Here is a 27,667-nt window from a genome sequence, read left to right as displayed (position 1 = left end):
CCCTAGTCCAGTGTGACTTCATTTTAATTTAATTGATAACTTCTTCAAAGACCTTGTTTCTAAACAAAGTCACATTCACACGTACCAGGCGCAAAGACATCAACAAATCTTTTAGGAGGACACAATTCAGTCCATAACACCCGGATATCTTTATTTTGAGGGGGTGGGGGAGGGAGGGTACTGGCTAAAAAGGGCATCAATGGCCCGAAGCTCTCCCCTACCCCAGCAAGGACTCCAAGGTGGTCTGTCATCAGCCTGCCCCCCTACACTTACTATGCCAACTCTCTTCTGGCCTCCTACCATACTCAGGACCTCTGCTGCTCCTCCTTCCACCCAAGCCCCAGCCCCCTAGAATCCCTCCAGCTGGCCATCCTGACCCACCCACCTGCCACTACCCTCCATGCCTACTCCTCCATCCTTACTGCCCACCACCTTGACCCTTGCCCCACGTAGACCAGCCCCTTCCCACCTGGACCTGTGTGGTGCCTGAGGCCACCTCTCCCCCATCACGGTCTAGCTGCAGGGCTTGGTGCTCAGAGCTCCCTGGGTGGGCAGGGGGGCCCCTTCACATTGTGAAGACAGGACAATGGCTCCTGGTCCCTTGGCGCCTGGAGTGGAGCCATTTCTGTTGGTTAGAACACTCACATTACCGCTCATCTTACCCTATAGCAGCCCTAAGTCCTAAGGGGAATCCCATTTCACAGGCGGAGGGGGCTAGGGGTAGGGTCGCCCAGGCTGTCTGGCCCGTCCCCTCCAGGGCAGGTGCTAAAAGAGCGTTCTGGAACTTACCTCCCTCCCACAATCCCTCCTCTGCTTTTCTGATTTGTGAAACAGGCAGGTAAGTCCTCCCTCCCTGCATTGCCCCAGGGGACCCAGAGATGCCCCTGCACCCAAACCCCAGATGTGCCCAGGGAGGGCAGGAAACCCCAAGCGCAGGCCCCAAGCCTGGCCCCCAAGCAGCCCCAGGCCACCAGCTCTTGGGGCAGCACCCAAAGGTCTGCAGGTTGGGCCCCTCCCTGCAGGGAGAGAAGGGCTGGGAGAGGGTGGGCAGGCAGGACAGACCAAACCCCAGAAATCCCCAGAGCCCCTCCGCTCAGGCGGTCTCGGGCCTCCCTGGCCCACGCACTGGCCTCTGGCCTCCCCAGTGGGTCTGGGCCCAGGCTGGGCGTGCACAACCAGAAGAGCCCTTGGCGGGGTTACAGGGTTATGTGGAGAGCAGGGCTTTGAATTGGTTCATTCTGGTTTAACCCCCCGCTGAGAATTTGCATTTCCACCCCAGATATACTGAATCAGAATCTACATTCTAACAAGATCCCCAAGTGGTTCTTAAAAAACAAAACCAAACCTGTCACCGTAGAGTCGGTTCCAGCTCATAGCGACCCTATAGGACAGAGCAGAACTGCTCCATAGAGTTGCCAAGGACCGCCTGGTGGATTCCAACAGTCGACCTTTTGGTTAGCACTTAAACACTATGTCACCAGGATTTCCAGGTGTTTCTTATGGATGATAAATTTTGAGACCCAGTGCTTTACTAGTGGCTCTTAGAATGGGTCCCTAGCTAGCAGCATTAGCATCACCTGGGAACTTGTTAGAAAAACAAATTCTCAGCAGGGGGTTTGAACCAGATCTAACTGGTTAGAAGCCCTGGTGGAGACGGCTGGTTCTCGAGAGGCTGGACCTTAATTGCCCCAGGTCTGTTTTGGGAGGTGAAGCTGCCTCTCACAGAGCTGCTGCCCAGGTTCCTCCCTCTGACAGCCTTGCAGGGGTGCAGGGAGGCCAGGTAGGGGAACAGTGTCAGCAGAATGCAGTGACCACCGTCTCCCCACTCCCAGAAAGCTGGAGCCAGGAAACCTGCATCCACTACCTCCTGGCTTCTCTGTCCTCAGCCTGGGTCCCTGACCACCACTAGGAGTCAGCTTCTCCTGCCTGACCCAGGGGAGTGGTGGAGACTGGTGGGGCTGCCCCGAATCCCCACCCCTACCCTGGCCTAGGCCCCACCACCTCGCTGGACACATGCATCAGTCTCCTCCTTCCTACAGCTGTCCACCCCCCACAATCTCCACAAAGCGGCGGAGGGGTCCTGGCAAAACCTAAGTTGGGTCACATCCTTCCCCTGCTCAGAACTTTCCACCATCCCCCTCACTTGGAACAAAACTCCATTTCCTTCCTGGGGTCTCAGGGACTGCCTGTTGGCTGTCACTCCTCCCTGTCACCCTTCTGTGGACACAGATGTTGCCAGTGTGGTAGCCTGGCCTGGTGCAGGGGGCAGGAAGCCAGGGGGTCTGTAGTGAGCAGGAGAGAGGCAGAGAGGAGGAGGAGGGTGTGGGTGGAAGGGCAGGACACTCTGAGGGGCCTTGACACAAGGTGGGGCGGAGGCAGAATCTGGAGCCCCCAGACACCCTGTTCCCCCGCCCTGGGACTGAGAGCTGAAGGGCGGGGTCAGATAGCAGTAGAGGGGGCGGAGCCCCTTGAGGGCAGGCTGGAGTCTGACTCTGAATGGGTGGAGGAGAGAGGAAGGGAGCCTGGGTTTCCACTGACAAACCCCATGGTGGTGCTCTGAGGACATGCATTTCCTCCATGAGGGGCAGGAGAGAGGTCACCCGGCCACCCTGGGAGGTGGAAACCCCAACCTGCGGCCACAACTCTGCCTACCTCTGTCCCCAAGGATGCACCAGGTAGGCAGAACAAGGGTGGGGCCAGGGCAGGTAGAAGGGTGGGGTGGAGCTCTGGGCCAGGAGGAGCCAGGGAGGGCTGAGGGGGAGAAGCTAAAACAGCAGAGAGTGTGCCAGGGAGAAGGCTTGAGTCCCGGTGAAGGAGACTTGGTCCTGGAGGAGGGTTGCTGGCGGCGAAGTCGCGGCAAGCCTGTGAGGGACAGGCCTCAGGCACTACTTGCTTCTGTCTGGACCCCACCCCAGCGTCCCACGCAGAGGGACAGACCTGTGTCTCAGGGTCTTAACAGGTGCTTCCCTTGGTCTGGCTGGCCCTTGCCCTGACTGGGAATTTCTCAGTGGAACCTGCCCTGCCCTCCCAGGCCCAGCCACCTTCTTCTGAGCCTCAGGGCATCTGAAAGGTTTAAAAAAAAAAAACAAAACAAAAACAGCAGTCGCCCCAGTGAGTTCTGACTCATGGTGACTCCTCGTGTGTCAGAGTAGAATTGCGCTCCATAGGGTTTTCAACGGCTGATTTTTCAGAAGTAGATCACCAGGACTCAAAACTCTAAACTTTCAGTCAACAGCTGAGCATGTTAACCGTTTGTACTACCCAAGATGGCAGCACCTGTTTTTGTGTGTCATCAAATCAATGCCTAAATGGCTAGGATTTAGTGGCCCCTATTTATTCCTCCCTGGCTGCTAACCAAAGGGCCGGCAGTTCGAATCTGGAAACACTATGGGGCAGTTCTACTCTGTCCTATAGGGTCGCTACGAGTCGGAATCAACTCGATGGCACTGGGTTTGGTTTTTTTTAACTCATCCCTGGCTGCTAACCAAAGGTCAGCAGTTCGAAACTGCCAGGTGCTCCTCAGAAATCCTATGGGGCAGCTCTACTCTGTCCTATAGGGTTGCTGTGAGTCGGAATTGACTCGACGGCACTGGGTTTGGTTCGGTTTATTCATCCCTGGAAACCCTGGTGACATAGTGGTTAATAGCTACAGCTGCTAACCAAAAGGTTGGCAGTTCAAATCTACCAGGCGGTCCTTGGATAGGGTAGCTGTGAGTCAGATTCGATACGACGCAACAGGTTTGGGTTTGATTTTTTTATTGTCCTAGTCATCTAGTGCTGCTGTAACAGAGGTACCACAAGTGGACGGCTTTAACAAAGAGAAATTTATTCTCTCACAGTCTAGTAGGTTAAAGTCCAAATTCAGGGTGCTGGCTCCAGGGGAAGGCTTTCTCTCTCTGTCGGTTCTGGAGGAAGGTCCTTATCCTCAATCTTCCCATGGTCAAGGGAGTTTCTAAGGTGCAGGGACCCCAGGCCCAAAGGACACGCTATGCTCCTGGTGCTGCTTTCTTGGTGGTATGAGGTCCCCAACGCTCTGCTTGCTTCCTTTTTATCTCTTGAGAGATAAAAAGTGGTGCAGGCCACAGCCCAGGGCAACTCCCTTTACCTTGGATCAGGGAGGTGACCTGGGTAAGGGCGGTGTTACAACCCCACCCTAATCCTCTTAACATAAAATTACAATCACAAAATGGGGGACAACTACAGAATACTGGGAATCATGGCTTAACCAAGTTGATACACATATTTTTGGGGGGACATAATTCAATCCATGACAGTTATTATGCCCCTTTGGGAGTCCCTGGATGGCGCAAACAGTTAATCGCTCGGCCACGTACTGAAAGATTGGCAGCTCAGATCTATTTAGACACACCTCAGAACAAAGGCGATCTGTTTCCAAAAGGTCATAGCCATGAAAACCCTATGGAGCACAATCCTACTCTGCACACATGGGGAAGCCATGAGTTGGAATCTGGTTTGGGGTTTGGTTCTGCCCCTTTCGGCGTATTTCAGCCTCTCCTCCCTTCTGCTCCTGCTACACCCAGCACTTGCTTGAGAAAATCATCCCTGGAAACTGAGCCCAGGAACGAGAAGAGGGTGTGGGAAGCAGTGGCCCCTCCTCAGCAGAAATTTCCAGCGGATTCTGTGCAGCAGAGTTTCCATGGGAACACATGCCTGTTACGCACAGAATCCCAGTGGGGCCGGGGTGCTCTCTCCAGCCGGCATCACAGGACGAGGGCAGGGTGGGCGCGGCCGGAAGGCCTGCCAAGGCTCTCTGGTTAACCCGAAATCAGGTTACAGGCAAAATAGGCCTTTTTTTTTTAAACATTCTGATTTAAAGGCCATTCTCGTACTAAGAATGCCTGTGGGATTTCAGGAATGGATTTTTATGTAGTTCAATAGTTTTCTTGGCAGACAACTCAGCCAGGAGAGGTGGGCCACAGCCTCGGCCCAGCCAGGCCGGCTAAGTGGCATCTCTCTGTCCCTCTGGCATGCCAGGGGGTGTCACTTGCCCACCCGAGGGGCTTTCTCAACCCTCAATCCAGACTTCAAGAGGCGGAGACATCCACATAAGGGACACCTTTCTAGGCACCTTCTTTGATCTGAGGTCATAACCATGACCCCTGAGCCTTGGCTGAGTGTCGGTCAGGCCCTGCTCCCCACCCTTGGTGTGTTAGCAGGTGCTTCTGTCTATCTAAGCCGGTGAAATCAAAAAAACAAACCTGTTGCCGTTGAGTCGATTCTGACTCATAGTGACCTTGTAGTACACAGTAGAACTGCCCCCATAGGGCTTCCAAGGAACGCCTAGTGGATTTGAACTGCTGACCTTTTGGTTAGCAGCCGTAGCTCTTAACCACTACGCCGCCAGGGTTTCCAAGCAGGTGAGGCAGGCATATATCATTGTAAAACATTTAAAGTTCAGCGAAGTGAAATCCCCCTTTTTACGTTCATTGTACTTAAACGCTGTTTTTTTCTTGTGCTTTAGGTGAAAGGTTATAGTGCAAATTAGTTTCTCATTCAAAAATTTATACACTCACTAATTGTTTTCTGATGTTGGTTGCGATCCCTACAGTGTGTCAGCACTCTTCCGCTTTCCCTTTCCACCCGGAGTTCTCTGTGTCTGTTCATCCAGGTTTCCTATCCCTTCCTGCCGTCTCAGCTTTGCTTTTGGGCAGGTCTTGCCCGCTTGGTCTCTTACACCTGACTGAACTAAGAAGCGCACTCCTCACGTGAGCTACTGTTCGCTTTATAGGCCTGTCTAATCTTTGGCTGCAATGTGGACTTCGGGAGTGACTTTAGTTCTGAGTTAGCAGGATGTCCCGGAGCCATAGTCTTGGGGGTTCCTCCAGTCTCTGTCGGATCACTAAGTCTGGGCTTTTTTTTGTGATTTTGAATTTTATTCTAAATTTTTCTTCTGCTCTGTCCGGGACCCTCTATTGTGATCCCTGTCAGAGGGGTTGGTGGTGGTATCCAGGCACCACCTCGTTCTTCGGGGCTCAGGCGGGCGGAGGCTGTGGTGGTAGTCGTGGTTCATTAGCCCTTTGAACAAATTTTTCTTTGTGTCTTTTTTTTTTTTTTCATTCTCCTTTGCTCCAAACATGATGGGACCAATAGATGTATCTTAGAAGGCCCTTCGCAAGCTTTTAAGATCTCAGATCCTACTCATCAAAGTAGGATGTAGAATATTTTCTTTATGAACTATTATGCCCAGACGACCTAGACGACCCCCAAGACCATGCTTCCCAGCCCTTCGCCCCAGTAACTTGGTCCCTAAAGGTGTTTGGATGTGTCTAGGCTTCTGTGGCTTTGCCCTGGCCAAGTTGTGCTGACTTCCCCTCTATTGTGTGTCGTCTTTCCCTTCACTAAGGTTAACACTTGTCTAGTATCTAGTTGGAAACCCTGGTGGAGTAGTGGTTAAGTGCTATGGCTGTTAACCAAGAGGTCGGCAGTTCGAATCCGCCAGGCGCTCCTTGGAAACTCTATGGGACAGCTCTACTCTGTCCTATAGGGTTGCTATGAGTCAAAATCAACTCAACGGCAGTGGGTTTGGTTTGGTTTACTATCTAGTTAGTGATTTCCCCTCACCACCCCTCCCCTCTCTTGTAACCATCCAAGATTTTTTTTTTTTCTGTGTGTAAACCTTTTCTTGGGTTTTTATAATAGTGGTCTCATACAATGTTTGTCCTTTTGTGACTGACTTATTTCACTCAGCATAATGCCCCCCAGATTCATCCATGTTGTGAAATGTTTCGTGGGTTCATCATTGTTCTTTGTTGTTACATAGTATTCTCTGGTGTCTGTGCACCATAATTTGTTTATCCATTCATCTGTTGATGGGCACTTAGGTTGTTTCCATCTTTTTGCTATTGTGAATAATGCTGCAATGAACATGGGTGTACATATATGTCTGTTCATGTGCTGGCTCTTATTTCTCTAGGAGTGAGATTACTGAATCATATGGTATTTCTATTTCTAGCTTTTTAAGGAGGCACCATATCATTTTCCATAGTGGCTGTACCATTTTACATTCCCACCAGCAGTGCATTGTTGTTGTTAGGTGCCATCAAGTCAATTCCAGCTCGTAATGACAAAGGAACAAAACACTGCCCGGTCTGTGCCATCCTCACAATTGTTGCTATGTTTGAGCCCGTTTTTGTAGCCACTGTGTCAATCCATCTTGTTGAGGGTCTTCTTTTTTGCTGACCCTTTACTTAACCAAGCATGATGTCCTTCTCTAGGGACTGGTCCCTCCTGATAACATGTCCAAAGTATGTGAGATGAAGTCTCGCCACCCTTGCTTCCAATGAGCATTCTGGCTGTACTTCTTCCAAGACAGATTTGTTCCTTCTTTTGGCAGTCCGTGGTATATTCAATATTCTTTGCCAACACCATAATTCAAAGGCGTCAATTCTTCTCCGTTCTTCCTTATTCATTGTCCAGCTTTCACATGCATATGAGGCCATTGAAAGTACCACGGCTTGGGTCAGTTACACCTTAGTCCTTAAAGTGACATCTCTGCAAGTTTTTAAAACACTTTAAAGAAATCTCTTGCATCAGATTTGCCCAGTGTGTCATCTGATTTCTTGACTGCTGCTTCCATGGGTGTGGATTATGGATCCAAGTAAAACAAAATCCTTGACAACTTCATTCTTTTCTCCATTTATCATGATATTGCTTATTGGTCCAGCTGTGAGGATTTTTGTTTTCCTTATGTTGAGTTGTAATCCATACCGAAGGCTGTGGTCTTTGATCTTCTCAATAAGTGCTTCAAGTCTTTCAAGTCCTCTTCACTTTCGGCAGGCAGGGTTATGTTATCACACAACCCCGATACGCTGTTCCTTTAAAAAAATTTATTATGATGAAATATGTGTAACAAAACATTTCAAACACTTTTACGTGGACAGCTCAGTGACATGAATTACATCTACCCTATGATGCAACAACTCTGTACTCCTTAAGCAATAGTTTCCTGTTTTTCACCTCCCATCTGCCCCTGGTAACCACTAATGAACTTTAGCCTCTACAGATTTTTGTGAAATTCCCTTTCAGTGACCTTCACCCTTTAACCTGCATTCTCGGGCCCTCCCCAGAGGTGACGACTGGGTCACCTGGACTAGTTTTTTTCCAAGCTGTTTCTATTTGCATCTGAACACACATCTGCAAACATATCAAATGTGTGGTGTTGGTGCCCAAATGGGATCATTCTGTAGGTGGTGCTGTCCTTGCTTCGTTCCCGCAGCCCCACGTGCAGGGGATCTGCCCGAGACAGCACACGGGAGCTGCCACACTCTTGGATTACATTGACAGCAAAGGATTCCACAGGCACCATGGACGCTGAATGGATGCTAATTTAATCAGGCCCCTGCTGTCGTTATTAGCTGCTGTCGATGCCAACGCATGGAGACTTCTTGTGTGCAGAGTAGAACTGCTCCATAGGATTTTCAAAGCTGCGACCTTTTCAGACCCAAATCACCAGGTCTGTCTCCTGAGTTGCCTCTGGGTGGGTCTGAACTGCCAACCTTTCGGCTAGTAGTCAAGCACTTAACCTTTTGGGCCCTGGTGTCCTTTCCTGTTGTTTGCAATTTTTCAGCCTCACGGGGGACATCCTTGTGCACGCCGCCTTGGGTACATTCACAAAACTTTCTCCGTGGGCAATGGCAAGGAGGAATTGCTGAGTCACAAGACATGGTACCTACAACAGTAACAGACACTGCCCAAGTGCCATTATACCGGTTTCTGTTCCTCGGGCTCTTTGGCTACTGTACCTCACTTCATCCTCAAGACAGCCCTGCAAAGTGAGGGGCTTGTCCCGTCAGCTTACAAAGCAGAGACTGCAGCTCAGGAAGACTAACTGGCTGTAGGCCACACAGCCTGGAAGGAGCGCAGCTGGGGAGGCTCTGAGACTTGTGCAGTCCGCGTCACGGTCAGGTGGGGTGGGGCAGGGGGCCGGGCAGAAAGATCCAGAGAGCACCTCAGTGTCCTCATGGGGCTGAAGAAGCCCAAGAAGGGGCAAAATCCCTTCTGCAATGACCTGGCCATTTTACGTTTGCTCACGCCAGGGTTTCTCAAAACTGTGGGGGGAAGTGGGGTCTCCTGACCCCAGGTCTGTCTCCTGGGGAAATGGAGGCAGGTCAGCAGAGTCGTGGGGTCAAGCCTGCCACAGCCCACACCTGGGGGCAGGGGGACCTTGCTCCAGGCAGCCTGAACGTTTGGATCCTGGTGGAAAAATCCCGCTGGAAAATCCCGGCCACGGTGAGCCTGGAGGTGTGAGCTATGAAGCATTATAATCTGGGATAATGCTGCTATAATTGGCATTGTTTTGAGTTGACAATCCTCTCGATACCTGAAAACCTACTTTGCAAGTAGCTCTATCTGGAGTGGGTTTTATTTTACCACTTGGTGGACTTCGAGGGGGTGAGGAACACCGGCTTTGCCTCTGTCGCCCCTGCCCCCACCCCAATTCCCAATGGGTGCCTCAGGTTTCCACTGACCTCACTGCCATTGCCCTGGGCATAGTTTTGTGCCTGGCCCCCCACCATGGGCCCCAGGCTATTCTGGGGACTGATTTTCTCCCAGGTCCTCTCCTTCCTTCCCCTGCCAAGTCCACCCAGCGTAGTCTCCCTTCAACCCCTCTTCTTTTCAGCTCTTCCCAGTCCCCACCCTTAAAACGTTCTTTCTATACCACACATCTAACCATGTCACGCCCCTCTCAAACCCTAAAGTATCTCACATTTGGCCAATTGATTCTAAAAAGGGTGCCAAAATAATCCAAGAGGGAAAGAACTGTCTTGTCAACAAATGGTCCTGGGAAAACATGCGAAAGGATGAAATTGGACCCCTACCTCACACCATACACAAAACCTCACAGTAGCTTCCATTGTCCACAGGCTTGAGGCTTGACCCCTTGCACTCAAGACTCTTACGATCCTTTTATTCTTTCAACAACATTTACCCAGTTCCACTGTGCTAGAGCTAGGAATCTGAGACAGACAGTTCTGCCCTCTCAGAGTCCCCAGCCTAATTTCTGAACTCTTCCTGCTGGCGCCAAGTCCCACCCATCCCCCATCTACTGTTGGCTGTTCCCCAAGATGTCAAACATCCGTCCCACCCCCAACATGTGCTTCTCCCATTCTGTCTGCCTCAAAGTCCTTCATCGCGTTCTTTGCCTGAGGAATTACTACTCAAATCTTAAGATCCAGCTCAAATGTCACCTCCTCCATGAAGACTTCCCTAAAACTCCCTCCCCACCAAGCAGTTTATTCATTTCTCTCACTGCTCTGACCTCCTCTCATTGGCTTAGTTCACACCCATCCGTCTCCCCCAGCATGCTGAATACCTTATTTGTCTCTCTTTATCTGTGCCTGACTTATAGCAGAGGCTTTGAGCCATTTGTTCAAACAATAAATGAATCTTTTCCTTTGCTGGAGATTCAGTACCTATACTTTTTAAAAGAGGGAGACTAATTTTTTTTTTTTCAGGAAGTGATCTCTAATTAGTATCGACCCATTTCACAGGTATGAAAGTTGAAGCAGACATGTTGCTGCATCCACCATACCAAGAAAGGCAAGGCAATGGAAGTGCAGGTTCCGGAGGCCCAGGACTCTCCTGCTGGTGGAGGGGAGGCCCTGGCACAGCAGGAAGGCCAACAGCTAAACCTCCTTTCACCTTCTGGCTCCCAAGGCTGTCAAGAGACTCCCGTGACAGGCGCCTGTGGAGTTCCGGTCAGAGGCCATGAGCCCTTAAGGGTTGTTCTGCTAATTGATCCCAGAAGCCTCTGTCACTGCGGGGGGACGCCTCAGCAGGCTCAGCGAAGTCCTGACCCCTGTCCTTAGCCTCACCAGATGGCCTTCCTTCCTGCCTTAGCTGCTTCCAGGCTAGGCCAGCCACCCCTGGCCATGTGGGGCCCTGGACCCTGCAAGTCACCAGCAGGACTGAGCCCAGTAGGAATGGGGGTGGGGAACACTGGAGAACCCTTTGTGGGTCCTTATGTTCCAGCTGGCTTACAGCCCCCTATAGGGGAAGCTCAGGGCTGCTCAGGCTTCAAACCCCTTCCTCCACTCTGGCTTCCTGGGAACCAGTCAGGACCCAGTCTCAGAGGTCCCCACCTTCCTACAGCAGCCCCACAGTGTCCGACCAGGGGAGCCCTGACATTCCAGGTCGTGGGAGTGGGGCAGGAGAGTGCTGAACACCCCACCACTGAGGACAACTCTACAGGACAGAGTAAAACTGCCCCATAGAGCTTCCAAGGAGCACCTGGTGGATTTGAACTGCCAACCTTTTGGTTAGCAGCCATAGCTCTTAACCACTACCTGTGACCAGGTCCAGGACCGACAAAAAGGTAACTGTGGCTACAGGAAGTGAGTGTTGAGCTCTCTCACGCCTCAGCCTCCTTCCTGTCAGCCCTGTGAGCTGGGCTGTTCCACCTCCACTGAGGATGAGACCCAGGAAGCCGGGGGAGGGACTGGGGAGGGGCTGAGGAGGCAGCTGGCCCCTGAGCCCCAATCCTAACTCCCACATCTTGGTGCCTGAGGACACCGCTGCCTTCTTGCTGGGTTCACCACAGAGGTTGTAGAAGAGTTTGGGGTTGCTCCATCTGATACCTGCCCTGCTTTGGGGGAGGGGAATGGGGTGACTACTAAAGGGTATAAGACTTCTTTTTGGAGTAATGGGAATGTTCTGGAATTGGAGTAGTAATGGTTGGAATTGGAGTGGTAATGATTGCACAACTTTGTGAATATACCAAAACCCACTGTCTTAGTCATCTAGTGCTGCTATAACAGAAATACCACAAGTGGATGGATGGTTTTAACAAAGAGAAACTTATTCTCTCACAGTCAAGGAGGCTAGAAGTCTGAATTCAGGGCACCGGCTCCAGGGGAAGGCTTTCTCTCTCTGTTGGCTCTGGGGGAAGGTCCTTGTCATCAATCTTCACCTCCTCTAGGAGCTTCTCAGCGCAGGGACCATGGGTCCAAAGGACATGGACTTCTGGCTCCACTCTCTTGGTGGTATGAGACTCCCATGTCTCTATGTTCACTTTTCTCTTTATATCTCAAAAGAGATTGATTTAAGGCACAAACTAATCTTATAGATTGCGTCCTGCCTCATTGACATAACTGCTGCTAATCCCACCTCATTAATATCATAGAGGAAGGGTTTGCAAGACATAGGATAATCACACAGTACTGGGAATTGTGGCCTAAACAGGTTAACAGACACTTTTGAGGGACACAATTCAATCCATAACATTCCACCCTTTGGCCCCCAAAAAGCCATGTCCTTGCCACATGTAAAACACATTCACCCCATCATATCATAGCAAAAGTCTTAAATCAACTCCTAGTTCAAAATTCAAAAATTCCTCTTCATCTGTGAAATCTAGAATATAAGTTATCTCCTTCCAAAGTACAGTGGCAGAATAGGCACAAGCTAGACATTTCCATTACAAATGGAAGAAATTGGAGGGATAGAAGGGATAACAGGCACCAAGCAAGTTAGCAGAACACATTACGTTAGCCCTCAAGCCTTCAAAATAATCCTCTGTTCTCTGAGACCGTTTAGACAATGGCCCTGTCTTCCAGACTCTAAGTATTGGCCACACTCTCTGGATTCTGAGCGGAGGCCCCTCAGCCCTGGGGCTTCAGCTCTGCCTTCCAGACCCATTGGAATGGCAACTCTTTCCCTTGATGTGTTCTCCTAGTCCATCTGAGTGGCAACTCCACCTTCTCAGCCCAGCAGGCCCCATTCTTTTGCCCTGTTCAGGCAAATATTCCAAAGCCCTTTATCTCCACCAACAAGTGCTTGGAGGCACCCCACTCCCAGTACCAAATGTCTTAGGCTGGGTTCTCTAGAGAAGCAAAACCAGTAAAGTGTATAAATATATGTAGACAGAGATTTATATCAAAGAAATGGCTCATGCGATTGTAGAGGCTGGGTCAGGATAGAAGCTTCTCCTGATTCACGTAGCCACAGGGGCTGGCAAACTCAAGATGGGCAGGTCAGAGAGCAGGGCTCTTGCTCACAGGCTGGAAAGGTCAAAGAATTCCAAGATCTGGAGGCAAGACCGCAGGTAAGTTCCTAGTTCGAGTCCCAAGAACCGGAGATCCGTTAAACAGGAGCCAGCCGCAGGATCCAAAGCGAGCAAAAGCCCACGAGCCTTGCCAGAAAGTCCGCTTATATTAAATGCAGGCCACACGCCCAGGAAAACTCCCTTTCAACTGACAGCAGATCCCACCATGGAGGTGATCACATTGTATCAAATCTAAACATGGAAGTGATCACAACATCACAGGACTGCCAAACCACTGAGAGTAATGGCCCAGCCAGGTTGACACACAGCCTTAACCACCACACCCACTAAACTGTACACTTTAAAAGGGTGAATTTTATGATATGGGAATTATAACTCAATAGAACAAAACAAAAACAATCAAAAAAAACCAGCCCCGCTTAAATGCCTTCTGTCCCGCCTCCCCCATACATATCCAGGACAGAGCGTGAACACACACCCCTGGGACGTGGCCCAGCTCCACCCCCTACCCCAACCTGCCCTGCCCTGTCCCCTGCTGCCCTTCCTCTCTCCCTGTCACAGAAGAGCCCTTTTGGGGCCTCTCTCACCCTAGACTTTGGCCCATATAGCTCCCTCTGAGACCCTGATAGTTGGTGAAATGTTTCCTGAGTTCCTGTCTGGGGTCAGACATTGTTCCCACTTTACAGATGAGGAAACTGAAGCTCAGAGAGCTGTAGTGACTTGCTCCAAAGCCACACAGCTGGCAAGCGGTGCAGCTGGGATTCAAGCCCCTGCAGTGACTTGAGAACCGAACCGTGATCTGGACTGCATTGCTCAGTTGCCTTTGGTGGGAGGTGGGATAATGGCACCTGTGAGTGTTACCTCATAGGGCAAAGGCTCCAGTACGATTAAGTGAAGGATCTTGAGATGAGGAGATTACTCCAGATTGTCAGGTGGTTCTATCACCTTAGACGAGGGAGGTAGCAAGAGATTACAGACAGAAAGCAGAGGCAATGCAATGATGGGAGCAGAGAGAGGCTGGAAGGGGCCACACTGCTGCCTCTAAAGATGGGGAGGGGCCACAAGCCAAGGAAAGAAGCTCTAGAAGCTGGAAAAGACAAAGAAGGAGATTCTCCCCTTGAGCCTCTGGAGGGAGCGTAGCCCCGCTGTCACCTTGGTTTCAACCCAGTGAAACTGACTCGGACTTCTTGGCTGCAGGACAAGAAACTAGATGTGTGTGGTTTCAAGTCTCCAAGTTTGTGAGTTTGTGGTACCTTGTTACAGCAGCCACAGGTAACGAATATGCATTTCCTTCTGGGAAGAGCCCATTCAGCCTCCCAGGCTGGGTCTCCTCCTAGAGACATCCTTCTGGATCCCCCCACCCTGCTCTGCACGCCTTGTGGGTGCCTCCTCACAGCTCTAACCCTGAAAACCGCTGTCGAGTGCTCACCCTGACCTTGGGCCTCTCCTCTCCCTCCCCACACTGACCTCACTAGGCTGGCCACATCCTCCAGCTGCCCAAGGGCAGGCCCAACTCTGGGGCATTGCAGAGGAGGAAACAGAGGCTCAGAGGGGGCGGCAGATGCTCAAGGTTGCTCAGTCAGCAAGTAGCAGAGCCGGATTGAACTCAGGCCCATCTGACTCCAGAGCTGAAGTTCCTAATAATGCCACTCCCAGGGGCACCCAAGAAATGTCCCCAAATGAGTGATGAGGCAGGTAGACACAGAACCCCAGACACATGCAATGTGGAAAGGGGAGCCTCAAGGAGGAGGTGGTCACTCTATCTGAGCAAACCAAGGAAGACTTCCTGGAAGAGGCAACTCTGAAGGATGAGGGAGGGTGCTCCAGGCAGAGAACATCATGGTAAAGCCCTGGAGATGGGTGAGGCGTTTGGGAGGAGACCTGGTAGTTGACACGGGCCCAGGACAGAGGTTGGGGAGCAGGACAGTGAAATCCCCTACACTCTTCTTCAGGAGCCAACTCAAATGTGCGGCTCTGGGGAGGGTGGCCTGTCCCAGTCTGGAGGCTGCTTCAATAGGAAAGCTGAAAGGCTGAGACCGAGGCCAAGATGGCAGAGTTGGAAGCAGGGGACCATTCTGAGGGAGGTCAACAAAACTCAGTGACCTGCTGGCCTCAAGGCATAAAGGTGAAGGGGTGTCCAAGCCACCACCCAGCGGATGGAGGCTGGTTTCAGTAAACACCACCAGAAATACAGGGGTGGGGAGAAATCCAGGAGGCAACCAGGGGGAGGTGTCCCTGGGCCATCAAGGGATCGGGTCAGGACTCAGGAGGCAGGTGGAGGCTGCAGACAGACGGCAACAAGGCCATAGTGGTCATGGGTACAGGGGAAATGAGGCAGTAGTGAAAGTGTGGCAGAGAGGCAGGACAGCTCCCCACTTGGACCCAGGATACCCCTGGTCAAGAGCTCTTGAGGAAGAGGCCACACTACCCCTGAGTGCCAACCTCTGCACATGTCCGTGCCCACACTAAAAGGGACTATTCCTGGTGGACTTGGCTTTAGGGAAACCTGAGAGCAAATTCCAAACCAATCAGAGCAAATAAATGAGGGGTGATTACTGACAATAGGCGAGGATACACCATGGGGCGCCTCCGAATAGCATCTTCTCCAGTACGTTCTAAGTGCTTTATAGGTCATTAACTACTTGACAGAGAGAGCCTGACACTTAAAGCAAAGAGTTCGGCGCCTCTGCTAGGGAAAATCAATCAGAAATGAAGATGGAGTGTAGCTGGCGTGAGGATACGCTGGGTGGGCAGGCGGGCCTCGACTGACACATCTGTTTAAGGCCCTCTTCTTTGTGTAAAGTGAAGCACCTGGCATTTGAGGCCATTTATAAACCCCAAACTCTACATACTTCACTCACCGCTGCCCTATTTTTTGTTAAGGAAATATTTCAGACATGGAAAAGTACAAGCTTACATATCTCCGCCTACCACCCCACCCCATCAAATGAAACACTCCAGCTCTGGTTGAAACGACCACTTTTTAAATATATCAGTTGTTTCTTCTCTCTGCCTATTCAAATTCATCAGGTTTCCAGCCCCACTTCGTCAGAGACTGAGGCTGACCACCCGCCCTACCCAAGACACGGCTCCATCCTCTGCAGCCCAAGCGCAATTATTGCCTCTTTAATTAACTTGGCAATTAATCACCAGCTGCTTGTGAAACAGCTTTTATTGTCCTTGTCCATCCCAGGATGAAGGTGGGGGTGGGGACCAGGCAGACAGAGGGAGGAGGGAAAGCAGGCAGGGCCCTCTGGGGGCACCAGGCTGGGTAGGGTGGGCTAGAGGTGGAGGCCAGAGAAGGCCTGCTAACCAGAGGGTTGGCCCCCTCCTGCTCTGTATGGGCAGCTGTCAGGTACCAAGGGAGTCCCTGGGTGGCACAAACAGTGAAGTGCTCCCTGTATGGTTAGAGGTTCGAGTCCACCGAAAGGCATCTCGAAAGAAAGGCCACTTCGGAAAAATTGGCCATGGAAAACCCTGTGGAGCACAGTTCTCTGACACACATGAATTGGAATCAACTTGACAGCAGCTAGTTTGGGTTTTTTTGGTTCATGTACCAGGACTGAGGTGTGCTACTAGTAACCCCAACAGAGCAGTGGGCAGCTAGGAGGGGAACTCACCATGGGCACGCCGGCCTCAGGGCCTCTGCTCCTGCCTCTGTCCAAAATGTTCCTTCCTTATTGAGCCCCCTGGACGTTTCCTTCAGGGCTTTTCTTTGCTCATATGTCATTTCTCAGAGAAGCCTTTTCTGACTCTCCCACCTCCAATTAAAATTACAACCTTCCTGCCCCTGGAATGTCCCAGCCCCCTTTCTGACTGCCACCTCTCTCCCCTGTGGTCAGGCCTCCTGCTCCTTGTTTCTGGGCCCCCTTGAGCTTCTCCCTCCCAGGAGAGGGCAAGCTAGGCAGGAGGACCTGCTTAAGCCGAGGTTTAGGACTAAGTGTACCAAAATTAAGAAGCCTGGCTGCACAAATGAGTCAGAATTGGCTCTACAGCAGTAGGTTTGGATTTTTGGGTTTGGCTGCTTGTGCAAAAGGATCCCTGGTGGCACAGTGGTTAAAGTGCTCGGCTGCTAACCAAAAGGTTGGCGATTCAAACCCACCAGCCACTCCCGTAAAGATTACAGCCTAGGAAACCCTATGGGGCAGTTCTACTCTGTCCTAGAAGGTTGCTATGATTCAGAGCCGACTCTACGGCGCCTAACGACACATCGACGTTAAGTACTAGTATCAAAAGCGCTTTACCAGCAACCTCCCATTTAGCTTGGGAAGTAGCTGTTATTCTCCTGGTTTTGCAGCAGTGTTGGGAGGCCCACCGGGGAGCCCAGGGTCACACAACCAATACATGACAGTCTACCCAGCTCCCCTCTGCTGTAACACATGTCCACTTCCTCCGCAGCCCTGGGCTCTGGTGCCCAGTAGGAGAAGGCCACATCTCGTCCGAGCCCGGGTAGGGCTAGACGTATGACCTCTTTGGCTGCTGTCCCCCCACCGACCCCATCCGGACGGTTGGGCCTCCAGGTCGGCTGTCCTCCACATGCCTGACCTGGCTGCCCACGCCACTGGAGACAGGGCCTCGGGCAGCATGTTTCCGGTCCGTTAACCCCTGCCCAGCCTGGTAGCAGCTCCTACACCCTCTTTTGGGAGGGGAAGCCCTCTCCCCCATCCCATCTTAGAGACCACCTCTCCACCAAAATAACTCACCTGGGGGGCTCCCAGAGACACCCCCCCAAAGCAGCATTCCTACTCAGGTCAATTTCCTTAATGATGGTCCTCGTGGCTCCCCCAGAGAGTTCCCTCATGTGCCCCCAAAGCCTTCAGAGTAGAATGTGTCATCTGATTGGAGGGGGTGCACGCATCTGACTTGCCCTGTCGGGGGAGTTCCTGGGGGAAGGAGAGGGCCCAGAATACCATGGGGATTTTAACATGGAGGCCAGGCTGCCTCGCCCCAATGGCCAAGCAGTGCTGAGTACAGCACCCTTGTTGAAATGACTCCTCTTCTACCCACCTTTTGCTCTAACACTATTTTGGCAGATGGTGAAACTGAGGTCCTGATGCCCCACACGGCACCGCCGTGTAGAGGCGACCTGAGGTCCAGTAACGTGTGACTGTCCCAGCATCAGCCATCCACTCCCAGGTGCCTTTGGGCCGATGACTGCATTTCTCTGCGCTTCAGTTTCCCCATCCTTGAAGGGAACTAGTAAGACCATCTCCCAGCCTTGTTGCCAGCATAGCTAGAGGAGTCCTGGTGGCACAGTGGTTAAAGCGATCAGCTGCTAACCGAAAGCTCAGGAGTTGGAACCCACCAACCTGTCCGAGGGAGAAAGATGTGGCAGTCTGTGCCTGTAAGGATTACTGCCTTGGAAACCCTATCGGGCAGTTCTACTCTGTCTCATAGGGTCGCTAAGAGTGGGAATTGACTCGATGGCAGTGGGTTTGGTTTTTGGTTCTAAAAAGCTTTATGCACATTTCCTGCTAATTCAATCAATAATCACATTTTGAGCACCACTGTGCGTCAGGCCCTGGAGATACAGTGGTGAGCAGCACTCACCTTGTGTCCCTATCTGGGGAGAGGTGTTACCCACCTGGTGTTGTTGCTAGGTGCCATCGAGTCGGTTCTGACTCATAGCAACCCCATGTACAACAGAATGAAACACTGCCTGGTCCTGCGCCATCCTAACAATCATTGCTATGTTTGAGCCCGTCGTTGCAGCCACTGTGTCACTCCAACTCATTGAGGGTCTTCCTCTTTTCCAATGAGCCTCTAGCACTTTACCAAGCATGATGTCCTTCTCCAGGGGCCGGTCCTTCCTGATAACATGTCCAAATGCGTCTACGGAGCCTTCTGGCTGTACTTCTTCCAAGACAGCTTTGTTCATTCTTCTGGCAGTCAGTATTCTTCACCAACACCGTAATTCAAAGGCACCAATTCTTCTTTGGTCTCCCTTCTTCATTGTCCAGCTTTCAAATGCATATGAGGAGAATGAAAATATCATGGCTTGGGTCAGGTGCACCTTAATCCTCAAAGTGACATCTTTCCTTTTTAATACTTTAAAGAGGTCTTTTGCACCAGTAGCATAAGCATTCAGAGATCAGCTGCTAACCAGATGGTCAGCCGCACCTTGGAAACCCTGTGGGGCAGTTCTACTCTGTCCTGTACAGTCTGGCTATGAGTCGTACTCAACGCCATTGGGTTTCTATGGATTTTTGCAGCAGATTTGCCCAATGCAGTACGTTGTTTGATCTCTCCTCTGTTGCTTTCATGTGCGTTGATTGTGGATCCAAGTACAATGACATCCTTGACAACTTCAGTCTTTTCTCTGTTTATCATGGTGTTGCTTATTGGTCCAGTTGTGAGGATTTTTGTTATCTTTATGCTGAGGTGCAATCCATACTGAAGGCTGTGGTCTTTGATTTCATCAGTAACCCATCTGGTAGGAAGACAGAGCACAGTTACCGCTCGGGTTGGTACGTCTTGTGACGGGGAGCACAGGGGCAGTGAGGAAAAGGCTGCAGAGCTCAGGAGAAACCAAAAGAGCAGCTGCGACCACTGAAAAAAAAAGGCAAAGAATGAAACACGAAAAACTCCACCGCACTGCCTGAGCCCGGTCTTCGCCTCAGCCAATCAGGCATCAGCACCGCCGGTCAGACGACCAATCAGGATCCTGAACAGGAGTCCTAGTCGCTGGCTCAGTCTTCCCAGGGGAGGGCGGCTTGAGCAGATACGCCCCGCCCCGGACCCGCCCCGGACCCGCCCAGGCCCCGCCCCGGACCCGCCCACCCCGCCCCCGCCCCGCCCAGGCTCTGCCGCGCCTGCCTGGAGCCCGGTGGCAGGTGTCCGGCCGCTGGGGCTGCGGTGTGTCCCAAAGGTTGAAAAAAAGCAGAGCAGGGGGTCGGAGGGCGCAGCCACGTGACTCAGGAGGATTTATAACATTTTCTTTGGCCACCGGCAATATTGCAAAATGCAGGAAGGAGTCAGCGCAGCCAGGACAGGATCGTGAAGCGTGAGCAAGGTAAGCAGCCCCAGGCGGGCTTGTCCGCGGATGGGGCGCCCGGAGAAGCTGGGGGGCACTTCTCACATTGCCCGATGTCGCGGGATCTGCGTCCCTGGCCGCGCTCTGAAGGGTCTCTTGAGCTCCGGGCGGTGTAGACGCGGCATCTGAGCTGAGGCGTCTCCGGTGACCCGGGTGCTGCCGAGGCGGTGTAGACGGTGGTCAGGCTGAGGCGTCTCTGCGATCCAGAGAGTTTAAACTGGTCCCCAGGGCTGAGGCTGGCAGTCTCCGGGACTCGCGGCTGGTGGGACCGTGGAGACACGGACCTAGACTGAGGCCCCCTCCAGCCACCCGGGGGCGGATGAGGCTGTGCGGGCACTGGCTTGTGGTTGAGGCCCCGCAAAGCCCCTAGCAGGTGTAGACGCTGGCGGACCCCGAGCGGAAAGTTTGCTGAGAGCGCGCAGCTAGCTGGCGGGGAGGCAAGTCCCGGCGCTCAGGAGCTGCGCCTCCAGGGGCTGAGATGCGCTCACCTGTCACAGTCTCCAGCTGCCTTCTGGGGCAGAGGGGCGCCTGGGGGTCCTCCAAGCGCCAGCGCCAGGCTGTAATTCATGCGCATCTCCCTTGCTCCCCAAGGGCTTCGTAGAGTTGGGGGGAGTAACTGAACCGAATCCTAGAGGAAGATGGGGAGACTTCATTTCCGGCCTTGCAGACCCGTTCATCCAGCACTGCCCTTGCCCTACCCGGAGCCTGGGGTATCCCCCTTTCACCCGTGAGCAATCTGAGGCACAGAGAGCTGTCACATGCTGATGGTCAGCTGAGGGGACCCAAACCCACTCAGTCCAAACCCAGAGCCTGGCTTTTTCTCTCCTTCCAGCTCTGCCTCTGTCAGGAGAAAGGGGTGCCAGGCATGGGGGGGGGGGGCGGTGCAGACGGGATGTGAGGTGTGGTGGAGGTGGTGCTGGATTGGGACCCCGGGGTCTGCCTCCTGCTGCCTCATGTGGCTGCAGGTGGTCTCACAGTGGCTGCAGGTGGTCTCACAGCGCCTGTGAGGAAATGAATGGAGGACGGGAGGTGGTGGCAGAGAGAGTACTGGGGGTGATGCTAATGCCCGCCTCCCTCCTCCCCAGGGGTGCTGAGTCTGGGGCAGCCCGGTAGGGCAGGGCACTTTTTCAGCACTCTCTCCTGTAGGAGACTGAACACTCCCTACCCCAGTCTCTGCCATAGGGAAGGGCAGAGGGAAGCCCAGAGAGGAAAGGAGAGACCCAGTGTCCAGGGTGGTTCTTGAGAAGGCTCAGTCTCATCCCCCACCCTCTCTGTGCCCTCTGTCTCAGCTCTACTTCCATACATGCCCTTCTAGTCACTGTGATTCCTCCCACCACAGGGCCTTTACACATGTTTATTCTTTTGCTCGAAAAATAGTCATCAAACACCTAGTATGTGCCAGGTATGGGCAACTCAGCTGGGAACAGGACAGACCCAGTCTCTGTCCTCATGGGCCTTTGAGACCAGTGCAGGGACATCAACAATGAACGACAGTCAGGAAGGGAACAGAGGGGACCATGGGAGTGCAGGGACATGGGGGGGCAACCTTAGGTGGGTGTCCTGGAAAGCCTCTCTGCATGAGTGACACTGAGCCAGAGGGATTAATGCTTCCTCATCCTTCAGGCTGCAGTGCTAGTGTCACCTCCTCCACGAAGCCTCCCTGACTTCCCTGACCTGACACTTTCCCTGTGACGGGCTCAGGTAACCTGGGAACCACCTCTCCCAGGGATAAATTCGTATAACTATTTGATAAACGATCGTCTTCCCTGGTGAACTGTACGTGCCCTAAGGCAGGACCCAGATCTCCTCTGGGTATACAGTAGGCAAAGTGCATAATGAACGGGTAGGACTTTCCCAGAAAAATGGGGACTGTTGAGCCGGTTCAGACATCTAGACGGCAGGCACTTTTCTTTCCCCTTCCCTGGCCTGAGTTCTGGGCTCCACACACACTTTGCTGATCACAGAAACAAAGCAAAAGAAACCAGCAGGCCAGTGGGGAGAGTGTGAGAGGCCTGGCGCAGACAGCCCTCTGCAGCGCCAGGGCTGGCCCGCCAGAAGGGAGGGCCTGCCGGAGATGCTGGGACGGGAGCCCAGAGTCCTGCACACGTGGGGAAGGGTGTTTTCTGAGCTCTGACGGGCCTCTTTCTTCTGTCCCTGCTCTTGGAAGCTGCTTGCCTTCAAGTGCTGCTCTGGGAGAAGGCAGTGACCAGCAGGACTCCCAGGATGGCCAGGGTACAGGGCCACAGTGCCTGGGTGGGCAGGAGCCTGGGCAACACCTCTCTGGCCGGAGTCAGCCCTTTGGGCCACAAATAGCCGCCCGGGTGCCCTGCAGCACACTTGAAGCCCTGACTGGGAAGCAGAGTTGGATTCAGAGGGACTGACTCTCATTTTTATTTTTCCTGGTTCCTGAGCACCGTGACTTTCTCCTTCCCTGGCTCTGTCAGATCTGTACACCTGGCACCTTGCCTGGGGCAGATTACGCTCTCACAGATGCTCGACAAAGCTTTTAGTGCCCACCCCCTTCCGAGACTGAGCTGTCGCCACGCACAGCTAGAGAGCAGCTCCATGCTCTATTCAGGCTCTGTCAGGGACAGAAGAAAAGCAGCCTCCCCGCTCACCCGGCCAGCCCGCCCTCCTGCCTGCAATCACTTTAAAAAATTAATTTGCAATGATTTAGTCCCTTCTGATTTGTGGGGATCGCCAACATTTTAAATATGTATTTAAGTCAGTTTCACTGCTCCCCTGTAAACTTCGGCTGCATCCCCCCACCCAAAGGAAAGAGCACTGGATTCGGAGTTCAGGTCAAGCTCTGCTAATGATGAGCGGTGTGACCTTGGGCAAATTACTTAACCTCTCTGGGCCTCCATTGGCTCCTCTGGAAACGGAGGTTAATGATAATCCCTCCCTCACAGGGTGTGAGGATGAAATTAGATAACATTCAGGGAAGAGCTGTGCAACGCCTGGCCTGTGTTTTCTGTTCTCTGGTCCTGGCTGTCCCACTAATTAGCCTGGTGACCTTGGGCAGGCCACTCAGCTGCCCCTGGCCCCCAATTTCCTTGTCCGTAAAGCACAGGGGTTGTTCTAGGAAGGAAGGCACAGAGCCCGCAGTCTGGAGCCTCTGCTCATTCCACCTGCCCTCTGCCAGACACTGCCCCCTGGCCACCTCTTTTCTTGTTATTAGAGCCCTCAGTTTACTTGGAGATGCACCCCCCTGCTCAGCTGCCTCTGCGCCCGCGCCTGTGAAGTCCCAGGGCCATGTCCCCCAGGGCCCTGCAGTCCCTGCCTCATTCTCAGGGCCATTAGCATGATGTCACAGGTCTCAGAGGTGGCCTCAGCAGGCACGTGGCCAAGCCACCAGGAGGCTGGGACCCTGCTGGTCTGTGGCCAGTAGGGCTCCCTCCCCCCCAGCCTGGGGGTCCCCCTTGCCAGTTGTGGGCGGCAGCTTCCCAGGCAAAGCCATTTCCATCTCTGTACTTTACGACTCCTCAAGCCGAGTCTGAGTGTAAATTAGTTCTACCCTGGGCTTTTGTTGGCAACTGTCGGCTCCTTGGAAGCGAGGGGCTTTGTCAGAAGAACAAAGCTGCGTGAGGCTTTCCTGATTTGGGGGAAGCGCGCGCCCGGGAGGCCTCTTTGCTTGCTTCTCCGTGTCAGCCGCCAGCCCTTGCCTCTCAGACTCCCTGGTTTTGTTTTGGGTTTTTCAGTCCTCTGGCTTAGAAGTCACATATGTTTGTGTGTGTATGTTGGCTGAGGGATTTTTTTTTTTTCCTCCTTTTTGGCCTACATAGCGTTTTCCGGGAAAGCTAATTCCAGGGACTGAACTTTTCAAATCACTGCTTCAACAGCTTTTAAAAATCTGGACCTAGTTACTCCTGTCATCCGTGTGTAAAAAGATTTAGAAAAAATTCCAAACCCAGGGGTGGCAGCCGCAATGATGTACGGCTCCTGGCAGCGCCCTGGAGGCAGGCCCGAGGTCAAAGCCAAAATGTCGAGCGGCTCTTGGGGGTGGGGGGGTGTTGTCTGCTCGGCCCCAAACATCTGGATATTTAGACAACATCTGGGTGGCTGGCTTTTTCAGGTTTCTGCCTGACATTTAATATCGCAACCATGTCTCCTGCCTCCCGCCAGCCACACTGCGTCTCCTCCCAAACACACCCAGCCCCTTCCCCCGCCCTCCTGACGGCTCAGAAACATCCATTCTTTCCAATTCCCCAGCGTTTTCCTCCTACCGGAAATCTGATGGTCTTATGACATCATGGCTGGCTACTGAGCGATGAAGTGGATGCCACAAAGAAATCCGACAGATCGCCTGGATTCCGAAATCACTTTCCCTCCGGCTCTAGCAACGGGGTGAAGCCAGGAGGATTTGAGCTTTGTTTAATGACAGCAACTAAGCCTTGCCCTATATTAAATACAGTTTTGGGGCAGAGCGGGGGAAGCAAACAAACCTTTCGGGCAGCATCCTCTTTTAATAGAAATGCTGGTTTTTACCAAATGAAAGTGGCTGATACTCCATTTGGAAGCTGCATGTTAACATGGTTCCGTTTCTGTGCGCCCTTAATTCACTAATAAAGAAAGAACTGGGAATAGTTTATCTCCTCTCATTATTCAAACAGAATGGATTTTTTCTTTTCAGGCCCATAAAATTCACAGGGTAAATTGCTGGTTTATGTTTTTCCAGGAATCCATTTTTACGGTGTGACCTTGGACCTGACCCGGTCTGCAAACATTGTGTTTCCCTCTGCTGGTTTTCCTGACTGTGAAACTGTTCAGAGGACGTGGTGAAGCTTGCATGTCAGTCTGGTGGAAGCTCACGGGGATGACCGGTGTGTCACCTGGGCAGGGTCGGGGACTGGGCGGGCCACAGGCCTTCTTCGGGCAGAAAGCCTCTTTGAAAGAAGAAAGTGAGGAAAGAGGGCAGACAGTACAGGGACCTGTGACACAAGCCCCAGGGCAGCCCAGGAGGGGCAACCCATTGTCTTCTCTTCCCCAAAAGGAAGTAAGGATCCCAGAGACAGCTGCAGGCCGAGGGGACTGGGTCACTGCAGGACAGCGAGGCTCAGGTTGAAAGGAGGTTCAAGATTCCACGGGCTGTGCCTGCCCAGCTCCCAGCTTGGGCATCTGGGGTCCAATAGGCAGGGCAGGAGCCCCAGCTCCTCTGGAAACACCTCTCAGTTTCTTCCCCTGTAAAATGGGCACAGTAGTCCTGCCCTAACTGCTGGAGAATCAGGTAGTGCTGACCGTGTCCCGGGTGCTAACCACACGCCAGGGGCTCCTCTCAGTCTCTGAGTCCAGACAGGCAAGTGTGGACTCTGGAGGCGAGTCTGACTGCCTGGGTTTTCATCCCAGCTCTGCCACTGGCTATCTGCATGACATTGACCTGTATGATGGTCTCTGTGCCTCAGTTTCCTCATCTGTCAAACCATAATAGGACCAACCACATACATAGGGCTGTTTTGAGAATTAATGACTTTGGAATGGCGTCTGGAACATAGTAAGTGCCCACCAAGCATTAACTGTTATTATGGGATGTGCCTTGAGCCCAGCAGGCATGTTGCCAGGTTAGGGCTGTTGGTTCTGAGATGCGATGGGGTCAAGGTGAGCACAGGTGGTGGATAATCAAGGACTGAATGGCTCACCTTCATCTTTCTGTACAGAACTTTCCACGGCTCCCCATTGCCCAAAGGGAATAAAGTCCCCCTCCTTATCCGGCCCCCATCGCCTCATACCTGGGCTTCACATGCTGCTCTTCTTTCCCCTTGCTATGTCTGTCTGTCCATCCTGGCAGCTGAGCACACCACTTCCTAGACCGAACAGAATAGGTCACATTTACCGAGCATTGTCACCGTGCTGTTCTGCACACAGTATGTGGATTAACACATTTGACCCTGATACCAATCCATGAAGGGAGTACAGTTATCGTTCCTATTTTGTGGAGGCAAAAACAGAGACCTCAGAGGTTAAGTATCTTGCCCGGGGCCTCAGAGTCCAGATTGGCCCCAGGGGGTTGGGCTCCTGCACCCATACACTTAAATCCAGCTCCACTGGCTCCCTTGGGCCTTCATTCCTTCTGTGTCCTGGCTTACCCCCGGAGCAGGAGCAGCCGCCTTCCCAGAATGCCCACCTGTCTCTGTTTGCCAAGACTCCTATGACACTTCGGTCAAGAAGCCTGCCCAGGTCACCCTTCCCTGTCACCAAAGCTGCTGGCAGGGCCACACATGCCCCTCTGGGGTGTGGCTTTCCATGGTCGGCCCTGGGACCATTTGCTTCCCCTGGAGGCCTGGAGCTGGGCTCCCCCTGAGGGCCTACAGGCTGACGCAGGCATTTGTTGAGGACCTACTATGTACATGACCAGGGAAGTCCACACAGCAGGTGCCCGCCCCAGCCTGGACTTCTCTCCCGAACTCCAGACTCGCCCAGCCAGTGCTTTCACTATGGTTCCACCTGATGGCCGGTGGGCGGCTCCAGCCCAGCAGCCCAAAATGAGCTCCTGAAATTCATCCCAGTCCTGCCCATCTCAGGTAATGCCACCTCCATTTTTCTACTCCCTTACCCAGACCAAAATTCTTGGGGTCATCCTGAACTGTTCTCTCTCACCTCCCTCAGTCAACCCATTAGCAAACCCCATTGGTTCTACTTTCAAAATATAACAGCAGTTTCCTCTTACCTCCACGTCTGCTGCCAGCACCCATGTCACCTGCCTGGATGGATGCAGGGCCTCCTCACGGGCCTCCTTGCTGTCCCTTCACCCCCTGTTGTCCAGTCTCCACACAGCAGCCAGAGAGATCCTGTTAGAACCTAAGCTGGATCCCACACAGGTCTGCCCAGAACCCGGCAATGCCTCCCAGCTCACCCAGAGTCTGAGCAGAGTCCTGCCTGTGGCCCTGGCTCGTCCCCTCTAACCCCAGCTCCGACCACCCCACCTCACTCACAGACCCACTTGCTGGCCAACATGCGCAGCATGTTACCATCTCAGGGATGGGGACCTTTACACACGCAGTTCCCTCTCTCTAGTATACTCTTTCCTCCTGGCCAGGCTCTGAGGGCAGAGTGGGAAGGGGCTACCTCCAATAGCCCTTGTCCCTGAGAGCAGCCCCATAGGCCCCGTGGGCTCTCCTGTAGTGGGAGGTGGGATGTCCAGGTCCGGGCTGAGTCAGCCCCCAGACATCTGCCTCCAACCTCATCTTTTGGTGGGGCAGGGCTGTGGCTGGCACCCTGAGTAACTGGAGACCCCAAAACAACTTTTGGAAAGTATGGCTTTGAGGGCAGACGTGGGCCTCGCTGCCACTGACCATCCCTTCCAAGAGAGGGCCCATGTCTTGTCTCGTCTTTAAAACAACCTTCCTGCTCTAATCATAGCCTTACCCAGGTTACCCTGAAGCCCCCCTGCCTTCCAAAACTTTCTGGCTCCCTGGCTAGGAAGTAGCTCGATGCCAGGGACCCAGAGAGCTGGGGAGTCTCACCCCATGGTCTCTACCCTGGTGCTGCAGGCCCAGGCCGTAGAACTGGTGTTTATTGAGCGCTTACTCTGCCAGGGACTTTCTTTACATTGACTGGAATAATTCTTGAAGTGGGGCCTACTATTTCCATTTCACAGGAGAGAAAGCCGAGGC

The 27,667-nt window shown here is 52.8% G+C and overlaps 1 protein-coding gene across 1 annotated transcript in view; it reads left to right on the top strand.

The window, feature by feature from the left end:
• The first annotated feature begins 19,844 nt into the window (after positions 1 to 19,844).
• TCF20 (transcription factor 20) overlaps positions 19,845 to 27,667 on the top strand; it is a 182,443-nt gene continuing 174,620 nt past the window's right edge. Inside the window, exon 1 of the mRNA XM_049884508.1 lies at positions 19,845 to 20,036. The gene's annotated coding sequence lies outside the window, so the exon portion shown is untranslated. The remainder of the gene's footprint in view (positions 20,037 to 27,667) is intronic.

The sequence above is a fragment of the Elephas maximus genome, chromosome 4 (assembly GCF_024166365.1).
Source record: "Elephas maximus indicus isolate mEleMax1 chromosome 4, mEleMax1 primary haplotype, whole genome shotgun sequence".
Classification (NCBI taxonomy): domain Eukaryota; kingdom Metazoa; phylum Chordata; class Mammalia; order Proboscidea; family Elephantidae; genus Elephas; species Elephas maximus.
This window is presented reverse-complemented; position numbering and strand designations above follow the sequence as displayed.